Source organism: Amblyomma mixtum, chromosome 4 (assembly GCF_055824585.1).
Source record: "Amblyomma mixtum isolate Tamu chromosome 4, ASM5582458v1, whole genome shotgun sequence".
Taxonomy (NCBI): domain Eukaryota; kingdom Metazoa; phylum Arthropoda; class Arachnida; order Ixodida; family Ixodidae; genus Amblyomma; species Amblyomma mixtum.
The window spans coordinates 26,077,612-26,091,218 of record NC_143015.1 but is presented as its reverse complement, the minus strand read 5'-3'; the positions used below and the strand labels follow the sequence as shown (position 1 = coordinate 26,091,218).

Genomic DNA, 13,607 nt, shown 5'->3' with positions numbered 1-13,607 from the left:
CTGACGCTCTAGTCTGGATTACATTTCGTCCGAGCTCGCTCTTGGCTGTGTGGCTATTTTCGGGTTACTTTTTTCTGCACCCGTATATAAAATAAAGACAGTCATTTTAATCTGCCCTCTAGAAAATATATATTGTGTGATTTTGTTCTTTCTCGGCCGTGGGTATGCATTAATCGTAGGCGCTGTTAGCTGGCAGTAAACGATATCTGTGGGCCCCGGGACAGACAGGGCATGTGTCGTGTGGACAGCAGAACAACATTTACCCAAAAATGAAGGCACAAAATTTATTTAAAGCGTAGCCTCATAGCTTGTAATTAGGCGATAGATTTGTTTCCAACCCACACTAGCTTTGTTCGCGAAACTCGATCGCACTTGGTTCCCATATATTCCCCAAAAAAGGCAGCAAAAGAAGAGGAAAACGTTAGCGACAGTAACTAGCTCACGCGATGTGCCGGATAAGCTGGCTCAGCATTGCGCCTGCCTTTGGATCAATAGTGAATCAATAGACTGCGCTACAAGCCCACTTAGAAGCAATGCAATGTAGGGAATGCTGCTATGAGGCATAAGGCGAAATGTGCAGGCAGCTAAGCAAAATTACTTTTTGTTCAATTTCGAAACGCATGGAGTCAGATGAATTCGAGCTTGATCATATGCTTTCAGCCCGAGCTAGGCTTCAGAACCTTTCAGAAACGCTAATGGCAAGAGAGAATGCCTGCAGGTCACCTCCACAGCACTGGTTGCTTCTCTACTGGCATCACTGAAGCCTGTTTCTGTTTATGTGCAGTGGTTCAAAGTTGGGTGTGGCCTGTTGAGATATTCGTGAGGCCGTGGCAGGAAAGTCCTTTTTTTGAACAAATTTAAAAACTGCGCAGAAATGTTTGCAGGGGCACGTGTGCTTGCAAAAATCAAGTCATGTACATGAGGTTTTGTTGAAGTCAACAATGTGAGATCCATCAGCCCTCTCAGTTGCATCAGCACGGGTGTATTCTTCTGCATTTACAAGACTCCTCAACATGTGCTTCATGAAGTTGCGAGGGTGTCCTTGCAGATATGTGTAGGGACATTTTCATTGTACTGTCAGTACAGTGCTGACAGTCTCATCTTTGACGTTATCAATTTTTTCTCACCGTCTGGCGAGTATGAGTAAACAACGGCAGCAATAAGGGACGTAAGGGATCACTTCCTGCTTGTGCTCTTTACATAATGTGCCTGGAGCACTCTGTTCTGTGTTCTGTACCCACAGCTTTTTTATAGACAGCCACTCTATTTGAAAATAATTTTGGAACTTTTAATTTCTCCAGTACTCTGAAGTCATGAGACCATCCAGTGAGTTCTCAAATGAACTCAATTTGAAGTGTTGGTTATGCGCCTCACAACGTTAAGGGCATCATCAGGATGTGACACACTGTTTCCTTTTCTGCGGAGCCATCTCTGCCATGCCTGGCCCCTGTGGAAATCGCAGATTGATATCTTACTTTCGGGGAACACTTGGCGGATGGCACCCATCTCTGCTTGACTGTAGTCAACCATCCAGTATTGCGGAGAGAGATTTTCACACCATTTTCGGAACACACTTAAAGCTTGAGCTTTACAACTAGCAGTTGCAAACTGTAAAATGACCATGCTAGCAGTTGCACAACCTAATGCTGTTTTCACTACAAGAAGAAAAAGTGGCATTGCATAATCGCTGGTCTTATCGTAGAATCCATACAAACGACTGCAGTTCCATACATTACGAGCATGTTTTTCGCAAACTTTGACTGCAAACAAAAACGCATTAGGATAGGATAGGAGTAACTTAATTAAAATGCCGGAAACCGACGGTTTAATGCCTCGTGACATTGCTCAAGGGTCGAACCGGGGTTATACCTTATCTGCACCGCTACGGTGCCTCTGATAACCGCATCTATTGCAGACGTCGTTTTTAGCCGCTACTGCATGAACTCGTTTCATAAGTGGTTCCTGCTGCTTCGCTTATCTTGTGGAAATGTTCTTTCTCTTGTTCTAGGGCGCGGCAGTTTTCGACAGCCTTCTGATAGGACGGTTTCTCAGTGACCAACTTTTGCTGCAAGTTTCTGTCTCGAATGCCCAAAATAATGCGGCTGCGCAGCATACGGTCTTCTAGCTCTCCAGGTTCGCAGTTTTTTGCCAGTAGTCGTAGTTCTGTCAGCCATTCACTGAAGCTTTCACCTTCCTTTTCGTTTCTTGAGCCGAATCGGAATTTGTGAAATGTTAGGTTTCGGGCTTATCGAAATCCAACTTTTTTAGCAGGACGCTGACTTCGTTTTTGTCTTCTTCTTCAACCTTGAACGTGCTGTATGCCTTTCTAACTTCTTCACGAACTGTCACTAGCAGTGTGGCTGCCTGCATCTCTTTGCTCTGCTTGTTCAGCTGGGTAGCTCTACATTAATGGTCTTTCTATTAATAGCATTGTTGTCAGTAACAACACATACTACTTTGTATCCGTGTGACTCTAAACCAGTCACCACTTTTCGGGTGACACTATGCAACATAGCAGCGTCAATGGTTTTAACAGGAAGGATGTGAGCGACTTCTTTGAAAGACGAAACCAAACTTTGTACCATAAAAACATGGGCCGTCGTGGCAGCGTCAGACGAGTTAAAGGCAGTTCCGCAAACACTGCCACCTTTATAATCGAAAAAAGGTTCCAAGTGAATTTCATCAATCATCAAAGTCAGTATGCGCTCGTGAGGCTGGAGACACTTCACACGCTTCTTCATGTAAGACAAAAAATTTTCATCTTCCTCTCCTTGTGGAGACAGCTCACATGACGCACAAAGGTTTCTGATAGTTGCAGGGTGAGGAAGTGTAATAACACCTGTGTGTCGCAGGATTTTGTAAGCGTGTGGCGATATTGTAAAGAGCAGACTAGCAATAACCATCAAATGTGGTGAATACCTGGGCATTTTCATAGTGATTATTTCCAGCTGTTCTTTCAGCACTTTAAGGACACTTCGAGTTTCCACTGGTAGCTGCTGTTCCAAAACATGGAGGAGGGTTTCGATAGCTTTTACCACATCCTCAGAAATCATACACTGTGTTTCAAAATTTGACAAATTCTCTAGAATTTCTTGGATGCATCTGATATCCCAAACTTTACTGGGGACAGGATAGTTATTTACTTGTGTAAGTTTGACCTTCTGATGGCTCACAGTGATGTCCATACTGTCACTGATTACAACAGAAACTGCAATGCTTGGCATGGTGCCTCCGGTTATCAACAGGAACATTACACTTGATGAGGTATGCACTACTGACCACTTCTCTGGCAACGAGGATCCCTGCAGGGCAGACATGTCTTTAGCTCCGTTATTGTCTGGAACTGATATCTACCAGCTTCCGTCGTATATGACGACAATGAGTCCGCCAATGCCTTTGCAAGGTGGGAGGACTCCAGTCGCTGCCGTCGATCGTGTGGCTCCTCTCTTGTTTTGGAACACTGTGGTGTGGACAGGTACGATGGGCAGTCCTTGAATATTGAAGGCACAGCACCAGGGTCCAGTCGTGGCACCGGCAAAGTGGTCTCGATAACCTTTCCAGTCCTTTGGTCATGATAGACTGATTTCTTTATAATAAAGCTCTCATGGAAGTGCAGCGCACAGACCTGCAAAAACGAAATCAGGGGCCTGTATCACAAAAGATACCACAGTGTCTCCGAAAGGACATTAGTTATGTATACGTGCTCAAGGTAGTTTTTCTGGTATTGGCAGATTCTTTCCTGACGCAAGCACAGGCTGAACGAACACTTTTCACTGAAAACACATGGTATTTGGTGTTTAACGTCACAAAGCAGCTCAGGCTATGAGAGACGCTATAGTGGAGGACTCCAGATAATTTCAACAATCTAGGGTTTTTTAATGTGCACTGACATCGCACAGTACACGGGCACCTTGCGTTTCGCCTCCATCGAAACGCGGCCGCCGCGCACTGGATCGAACCATCGAACCCGCGTACTTGGACTGAGCAGTCGAGTGCCCTAACCACTAAGCCACCGCAGCGGGGCCAGAAAACACATGTGCTCCTCAGTTAACGTGATAAAAGGTCGAAAAGGCATACTTCTATTGCACAATTATTCTTGTCATTAAGCTCGGCAAGATCATTCCGCGAAAATCATTCTTAGCGACTGAAGAGCATGGAGGAACGCACAACAGGCAGCTGAAACAAATGAACTACGAGAGCAAATCTAAATGTTATGGCTGCTCAACTTGACATCAAATTGAGGAAATGACGAGAACGGGAAGCATCGCCAACGAAGCTTAGGGTCACGAACTGCGTAAATAGATGGCCATGTGTCTGGTTTCAAGAAATAAAGCTTTGAATCCGCTTCCGTAATCAATTTACTTTTCCTGCCGATAGCATAAACAGTTGGGCCGCTCAAAACCGCTGGCATCATCAGCTGGTTCATGCTTGCGCGGATCGTTGCACAGAACGTAGTATTTAGTGGTCAGCCTTTTTATTACGGCAAATTAACAGCGAATTTGTATGACACCGTCTACGGCGATGTCCAACTGAAAAATAGCTTCCCTACAGCTCAAATCGCAGTGCTATTTCTTCCCAACTGCAAAAGAACGAGAGGAGACTAAGCGAAACGTTGAAAGCTCTTGACTGCACTCAGCGGCGAGAGATGGCGTTACATTTCTTATAAAACCTTTCTTTGCAAGACATCCCTCATACTTGATTATTATTCTCAAACAGTTTGGCAAATATATGGCATACAACTAGTAAAAATCACCTCTGCCTGCTTTACGCCACCTCTGTGCGGAATATGAACACGAAAGAATTTCGCTTGTCAGCCGTAGGAAGCATTCTGAGAGTCCCTCCAATGCCCCGTCCTTCTATGCGACACAACGGATTCTAGGCCTAACGCTCAATGTGCTCGCACTGACAATGAACTTTGCGCAGCGTAAAAGCGGGCATGAAGGTACACAACAAGCTAATTAAAGCAGTTCTTACCCTTGAAGAAGCTGTAACTTGGTAGTCCTTGAGTGGTATGGCACGCAGCCACTTGTTCCGCTGGGCATCGTCCTTCGGAAATGAGAAGACTTGAATTTTCGAGTCTTCGTCGTAGTTTCCCCGGCATTTCGGCACACAGCACTTGTACGGCATGCTGATAGCCGCACTTCACTCCTTGGCCACCACCACGCGCGCTGATCATGCGCAGGAATGTGCACCCAGCACAGAAACACAGAACCACGCCAGAACGATGCACGCAACGTCGGGCTTCCTGCCGCTGGTCCAGCGCGGGAACTGCTGCGCCGACTGCGGGGTTTGTCGGTTCATTTCTTGCGCGCGCCTCTGGACCCTCGAAGAGGCGATCGCCTCCGGAAATTAATTAATTAATTTATTTATTTATTTATTTGTTTATTTATTTATTTATTTATTCAAATACCCTAAGGGCCCACTGGGGGCATTACATAGGCGGGGACAAATCAGAGCACAATTTTCACAGGCAAAAAAGCACACAACGTATAAACTGTTACAAAAGAACACAACGTAAAAACTGTTACAAAAAATGCACAAATAACAAAAAAAGAGAACATACTAGTTTGCTAGTAAGTGATATAAAAGCAAATCTGGTTACTGAACGCGCTGGGATTCCAGATATGTTAGCAATTCCGACTGAAATAAGGAAAAATGGTTTATGGTAGCGATACTGGAGGGCAACTCATTCCATTCTTTTATTGACAAGGTTAGAGGCGAATTCTTGTACTTTTCCGTACGAACGAAGATGGGGTTAACTTTGTAGATATGATCGGTGCGGCGTGAAGTATGACGTTGCTCACATGACATTTGGGAGCGCGCAGGCCTGAAGTCTTCTAGGCGGCGTTGTCTGCTTTCACACAGAGAATCTCTGGCTCGTCTACTCGGCAATCAAGCTCCTCAGGAACACCAACAACATCGACCTCTGTTACGCGCCCGAATCGCTGTCCTTTTCTGGTTACCACTTCTTGGTCTCCGCTCGTAAAACCCGCATGCTGATTTTCCCCCTCTTTCATGTCAAGAAGGATTTCGTTCCCAAAGGTACCAAGCAAAACCGGCCCGGAAAGGTCAGATGTCGTCGACAGTGAGAACCAGTTGATCGTGTTAGGGTGCAGGACACTCTTGCCAGTAGTCTGCACACGCAACTTTGACTCATTCACCGGCTCTAAATGGGAGAATGGGGATTCTTGCTGACGCCAAAGCAGAGGCAACCACCAAGTCATTCGTAAGCTATGTATCGCAGTTCTGTATAAGTTCTGTCCACGATTAAATCGAGTGACAAAGCATCGTCCGGGACAACAAAAATTGGAATGTTCTTGCCTGTGACGCCGTCAATTTGCAGGTAGGCGTAACACTTTCCAATCACTCTTGCGGACGGTATGCCTTGGCTGCCGAAACACTAGAGCACTGTGGAATCTTTTGTCACACTGCGCCGCTGCGTGCCACCGCCGACGCGTGCAAGAGGCACCCGGAGCTCCCGTTATCAATCATGCCGACGAGTGTCGTGGTCCCATTCCATGTCACTTGCTTGAGTAGCGCTCCCGGAGCGATTTTCTCCCCTTCGGAGTCAGTCACTGTATTGGTTTCGTTGCTTGTAGTTTTTTCAGAGCAATGACGCTGTGTGTGGCCGCTTTTTCCGCAACATCGCATCTCACGCCTTTCGTCCGGACAGTCGCGGGAGATGTGCTCGAATTGGCCGCAGTTGTAGCACTTCATCTCGCCTTTATCGTTCGTCAGGGGTGGTCTCCAGTCCTTGCTCGGCCGCTCGTAGGTGCTCTTGCGTGCAAGAAGTCTTGTTGGGTTACTCGTGGTGGTCGCACTGAAAGGCCTCTTCTCTTGGGTACTGCCGGATCTGCTCCCGCTCACGATCAATGCGCTCAAACTCCAGATGTCGTGGAGGAGATCGTCGTCTTCGTAGGTGCGTCCTAGTAGCATCGTATACAGTTGTCTTGAACGTAAGCCAGTCAACACTTGCTCACGGGTGTCGCAGAAGTCGAGATTGGCCTCCCGGCAGAGGCGAACCTTCGAGTGGAAGTATGCCGTCGTGCTCTCGTTGCGCTGCTGCACGCATTCCTGCATCTTCCTCCACCTTTCAGCCACTCGGGTCTGGCCACAGAAGGTGTGGTGGAAGTGGTATAAGAAACTTTCCGAAGACGTGGACACCTCGATGCGCGAACGCAGCCAGTCCTTGGCAGGTCCAAAGAGGTGGCATTTAGCCGTTCCTAACCGGAACTCTTCTGGCCAGCAGTGTAAGGTTTAGAGGTTTTCTATCCACTCCTTAGCCAATGCTGCATCTCCACCTCCATCAAAATCCGCGATGTTCTTACCCAGGTCAGGCATCACATGATAGCTGGGTGTTGCCGTGCTCGGAGTTCCTGATGACCCCGGCAGGACGAGTCGCTCTAGTAGGCTTGTCAGAAGCCTGTCCTTTTCTTGCATTGCGCTTAGCAGCTCCGTCACATTAACGCTTTCGTTGGCGTCGCTGGTGTCCTCTCCTCGTCTAGGTGTTCCACTCATGATTCGCTCTGCAGACACGGTCAGGTCACTGAATTCGCACTGGCAGTCTTCTCCGGTTCTTGTTGGCTTTTATCCCACTTCTGATATGTTAGAGATGACAGAAAAAAGGAAGGGGGAGCGAGTAAGGACACTCGACACACACACAAATTAGTGAGAATAAATAAACAACGGATAAATTGCAGTTACAATTCAAGATCGCGCACTTCAATAGGGTTCGCACTGTCTTACAGCTTTCTAGTACAGCTCAACTCTTTCTAATTTTTGTCTGCCAGCCTTTGTCAGCTTGCTAACCAAGCAAAATCATGGTCAAGCAATTTGCTCACTTGAGACAGCAGTTTGTTATTGTGGCGCTGAAAAGAACAGGATTACATTTCTCCCGCTGTTCAACATGTTTTTGGTGCAGTGCCGAAGGCATTTGTTTGTAGTGATGGTCCCGACACGATAGTCTCTGAGGTCAGCTCCACAACACTGGTTACTTCTTACCTGGCATCACTGAAGCCTATTTATGTTTATGTGCAGTGAGCCAATGTTGTGTGTGGCCTATTGAGATAGTCCTGAGGCTGTGACAGTAAAGTACTTCTTTCAACTATTTAAAAACTGTGCAGAAATGTTTGCAGGGGCACTTGTGCTTGTAAAAATCAAGTCATGTACAGTACGGTCCACTGTTAAAGGGAACATGCGATCACGTGGCCTCCGCGCTTTGCGGGGCGCTGCCGCTGAGAACTTGTGCGAACTGTCGGCACAAGACGCATGCGCAGAAAGCATGATGGCTGGTCATTCCGCGCATGCACCTGATGCCGCATATTTTTGCCGCATGTAGGCGGCAGGGCTTCGTGAAGCGCGGAGGGCATGCGATTGCATGTTCCCTTTAACAATGGACCGTACTGTACATGAGGACTTGTTTAAGTCAACAACGTGAGATCCATCAGCCCTCTCGGATATAATGGTAAATGTCCCATTGATGGGCAGCTCAGCTGCATTCTTCTGCATTTTCAAGCCTCCACAACATGTGCTTCATGAAGTTGCGAGGGCATCCTTGCTTATATATGTAGGGACATTTTCATTGTACTGTCAGTATAGTGCCGACTGTGATCTTTGGGGCAGTCAATTTTTTTTTCACCGTGTGGCAAGTATGAGTAAACAAGGGCTGTAATAAGGGAGATAAGGGATCATTTCCTGCTTTTGCTCTTTACATAATGTGCCTTGATTCCATTGTGTCTCTTGTGTAAGCACATTGTGTCTCTGGTAAGCACATCAAATGTAAGCTGCTGTTGCAGAACCCACAGCTCTTTCATAGACAGCCGCACTATTTGAAAATAATTTTGGAACTTTTAATTTCGCCAGTACTCTGAAGTCATGAGACCATCCAGTTAGTTCTCAAATGCATCTGGATTAGAGGCGTTGGCTATGCACTTCATAAGGTTAAGGGCACCATCAGGATGTGACACAGTGCTTTCTTTTCTGCAGAGCCATCTCTGTCACACCTGGCCCCTGTGAAAATCACAGAATGGATATTTTACTTCCTAGAAACACTTGCCAGATGGCACCCATCTCTCCCTGATTGTAATCCACCATCCAGTATTGCGGAGATAGATTTTCACACCATTGTCTGAACACATTTAAAGCTTGCGCTATACAACAAGCAATTGCAAACTGTACAATGACCATGCTAGTAGTTGCGCAACCTAACGGTGTTTTAACTACAAGATGTGGGGTTTTAATAATTGGGGAGATACAAATACGTTCTTCCCGCTTAACCACGGCTGACACAGTTCAAAATCGCGCGGACCACACCCTGTGGTTGCGTACACTACCAAGTGGACACTGACCACGGCGGGCCTTGCTCTGTGGAAACAAAAGAACAACACACTGGCTGACACAAACAAGGCATTTATTGCTAACACAACAACAACGCCTGCCAGCAACAAAATACGCTGAGGAATTGAGGACATTTGACTCACCAGCACGGTTACGAGCGAATGTTCGCCCACGGTAGGGCAGAGGAAAACTCCGAGGCCGGACGGGACGAGATGCGGGGTGAACGTTCCTCCCCACGAGGGTTCGTGCCAGCTGGCGAAGAGCAGAGCCTCGCGCCGAGCGTCAGTGCGCTTCCTGTCCCGAGCAGAAGAGGACCGTCTCTCCCCTGCGCGTGCGTAGCAAACATGCCATCCGTGGTGCTCGTGTTGCTGCGACGCGAGCGCCCTCCCCTGTTAGTTAAATTAACACAACTAATGAGGGTGCATTGAGGGGAAGCGAACCACTGGGGATGAGTTGGGGGTGCACTGCGGGGAAGCGAACCACAGGGGACGAGTTGCATCCCCACAAAGAAGAAAAAGTGGCATTGCATAATCGGTGGTCTTATGGTAGAATCCAAACAAACGACTGGAGTTCCATACATTACAAGCATGTTTTTCGTGAGCTTCGGCTGGAAACAAAAAAGTATTAGGATAGGATAGGAGTAACTTTATTGAAGTGCCGGGAACCGACGGTTTAAGGCATCGCGATATTGGCCAAGCGTCGACCCGGGGTTATGCCTTACTCTGCACTACCCCAGTTCGGCAATGCCTCACACTCACTGGCAACATTCTCACACTCACTGGCAACATTCTCGTCCATGTCATCAGACGTGCTGCAACCTGTGTGCTTGCTTGCATATGGCTGATACACTACTGAATTTCAGGTTGCTCAGACTGGATTTTTTTGACCAGATTAAGTGCATTTGTTTGATCGACAAGAGTTGTTCCTAACAGAACAAAAAAATGTCGTGTTGCTGCTGCCAGGTTTTTCATAATTCAGGAAAAGCACATCATGCACATGGTAGTGAAGACATTTTTTGTCATCCGACATGGATGTGATGCCTTCTCTGACCAATAGGGCTATGCGCTCAACTAAGCTCTATCCCATCGTTTTACCGAAGACTTCGATGTCGTCAGATCCATGGTTCATGTGGCTAGTGCTGGCAGCTGAGGCAACAGTCTCTTCTCAGAGGCTGCTGCTTCATTTCTTTTTAACCTGCTAATCTTGGCCGATTTTAATTTCTGTTCTTTTATTCGCCCACATGGCTGAGAGGTAAGTCCACCTAGAAACAAGGCACCACAATTTCAAATGTGTACACATCAAGGAAAGCATCAATTTGCCTTTCCTTAATAGCATTCACAACACAGACATCGGCTTAACTGCATAGATTGCCCATTTGGCAGTTTCGTTCTTAGCAGAACGAAAAAATGCTATGTTGATGCTGCCAGGTTTTTCATTTCGGGAAAAGCACATCATGTACATGGTAGTGAAGACACTTTTTCACATCCAACATGGATGTGATGCCTTCTTTGATCAGCAGGGCTATGCGCTCAACTAAGCTCTCTCCATCGTTTTACCGAAGCCTTCGATGTCACCAGATCTGTGGTTCGTGTGGCTAGGGCTGGCAGCTGAGTAAAAATGAATTGCTCGATGTTGACAGAATAACTGCACCACATGCTAAGTGAGATTAGCACAATGAAGTTTACTTGTCAACACTGCATACAAAATCAGCTGCTTGCCAGTGATAAACAATAATGAAAACAGTCACAAATGTGTCATAACTTTCGCTTGTGCGGGTGAACCAACATTTTGGTATTTCACTTGGGAAGCTTCGGGACTGTGTGATATATTTCAAAACACGGAATGACACAGAGTGGCTTGTTGCAGCTTTTGCACCAAAACTGAGTTTCTTTTCTGAACTTTTTTCCATTTTCTCCTCGCTTCCAATAGCAATTGAAGCATTTTCTGGGTGGCGCTGCTTTGGTTTGGCTTGGAGGGATATAGGCAGGAAAGTGCCGCTCCTTGAGACGAACAGGATCAACGACATCAGATGGCCGGCCGTGCTTTATTCTGCTTGAAGGATCAAGGTACCTATTCAGGATTGACTCAGTAAGGCTGAGGTGGTTGTAAAGGTGGCTGATCTTCCCTCCATCTTTCTGGTACAAGACAAACGAGTTGAAAGTAGCTTCATCAATCAGGTGGCTAAAAAATTTTCTTGTATATTTTTTGGCATTTTCTGGAGACAGTAGTTGGCTAGAATCTGATCGGATTTGTGCACACCGCCCATTGTTTGGTTATATTCATGCGCGATGTTTGGCTTCGTGACATTTTGCCCTGTCGAATCTTTGAAAGTCTCCATGCTTGCAATATGCACTGTGCTTATGACAGACACTACTTTTTTGTCTCGCCATTGCAGAGCAACACGTTTACCACGCTGGTGAACCTGTACCTCTCCTTTCTTGAGCTTCTGCGTTTGGTGTTCTGGAGGCATATCTTTTCTGTTCGGTCTCACGGGGCTTAGACATCTGTGTGGTTGTGGATAAGGAGACCGACGAGCTCTGGCGAAGTATGGAAGTTGTCTATGATCAGCCAGTAACCCTTGCCTTGCAAGGGCTTGAGGAGCTTCATGACTACTTTGGTGTCTGTTGGTGGATGGGATTCAAGATTTGCTGCGGTGCCCAGATTTGTGCCTTTTCCAGTATAGGTGAGGACATCCCATATATATCCCGATGATGCCTTGCAAGGCATGAAGCATTTTAGGCCAAACCTTGCTCTTTTCAGCGGGATGTACTGCACCCATCCGAGCCTGCCTTTGTACAGCATCAAACTTTCATCTGTTGATATGTCTCGCTCTGGTATGTATGCCAAGTGGCAGTTATTCAACAGTCGATCCAAAAATGGCCATATCTTGCACAGCTCCGGCTGTGGGTGGCAAGTAAGGTCGGTAATGCCGGCATTATCCACAAAGTGCAGCATTCTCATTAATAGCTAGAATCAGTTACAGCTCGTCACTTCTCCAAAAATTGGTGTGAACAACAACTTGTTCTTGGACTAGTACCACACTTGTCTGGGATTGTGGATAATTCTTTGCAATAGCAAGACTGCAAGGAACACCCAAATCTACTAGTTGAGCTGTCACTGGGTGCCCGTCTACGTGAATGTGGAGGCCGGCGCTAATAACTGCATCGGTGTCAGGGAAATTCGGCATCACAGAATCAGGCTGCGGCAGCATCGGGATCTCGGCATCGCACTCCGGCGGCATTCTGGGGTCTTTGTAATATCTGCTGTCAGCAACCTTCCTCCGAGGTCGCCGCTTTCAGTTTCCCCGGCGCGGGGAAATTGACTGGCCCCGCAGTTTATCTGGGAAAGCCTGGCGGCTGGGTGACGTGATCCCCGGCATGGGCTTGGAGACCGTCCCCACAGTCCATCTGCGAAAGCCTGGCGGCTGGGCGACGTGATGCGTGTGGCAGACGGAGATTGTGGTTGGTGGCTAGAGGTAGTGTCACAGGCAGCAAGGTGTTCCTTTATTTCATGGGGCCGCTCACCGAAACGGGGGCTGTGGGAGCATCACGTGGGAAACTCCGGAGGCCAATTGCATGGTAGGGGCAATGGCGATAGAGGTGGCTGGTTTCCCTGCAATGGTAGCAGAGCGGCTGCTGGTCAGAAGAGCGCCAAACAGCCGCCTTCTGGGTCGGTGGATGCAGTGCAGGCCCTCGCTGGGGCCGCTGGTAGAATAGCGGTAGCGGGTGGTATGGCAAACGTTGCACAGGTGGCAACTCGGAATGGAGAACCGCGGCGTAGCTCATGGGGCGTGGCTCCGGCATGACTGGAGGAGGCGGTGGAAATGCTTGGCGGATCTCGTTGTGCACAACTTCAGTAAGAGCGGCAGCTTTTTGATCAGGCAAGGCGAGGGTCAGTTTCTGGAGCTGTTCATGGACCACCACATGTATGAGCTCCACAACAACGAATTGTTGCTGGACACGCTCCAAGCGGCTGCACTGTTGCATGGCTCACCGCACAAGGAGTCATTTCGGCGGCAGCGCTGCTGCAAGGCCCACTCAATGGCGTTCGCTTCCTTGATGAAATCGGCTACAGTCTGCGGGGGATTTCGGACCAAACCAGCAAAGAGTTGGTCCTTCACACCTTGCATCATGTGGCGGGGCTTTGTGGCTTCCGCCATTCTTGGTCAATGTGCCGACAAAGGCGGGTCATGTCCTCGGCGAACATTGCAACGCTTTCATTAGGCTTTTGTATGCGAGCGTCCAGGAGGGGCCGTGTACGAACCCGGCGGT

At 47.7% G+C, this 13,607-nt stretch overlaps 2 pseudogenes; both read right to left on the bottom strand.

Annotated features, from left to right (window-relative positions):
* Nucleotides 1-1,077: 1,077 nt before the first annotated feature.
* LOC149345942 (uncharacterized) lies at nt 1,078-1,896 on the bottom strand (annotated as a pseudogene).
* Nucleotides 1,897-5,142: 3,246 nt separating this feature from the next.
* LOC149345941 (uncharacterized) lies at nt 5,143-13,495 on the bottom strand (annotated as a pseudogene).
* Nucleotides 13,496-13,607: the final 112 nt, after the last annotated feature.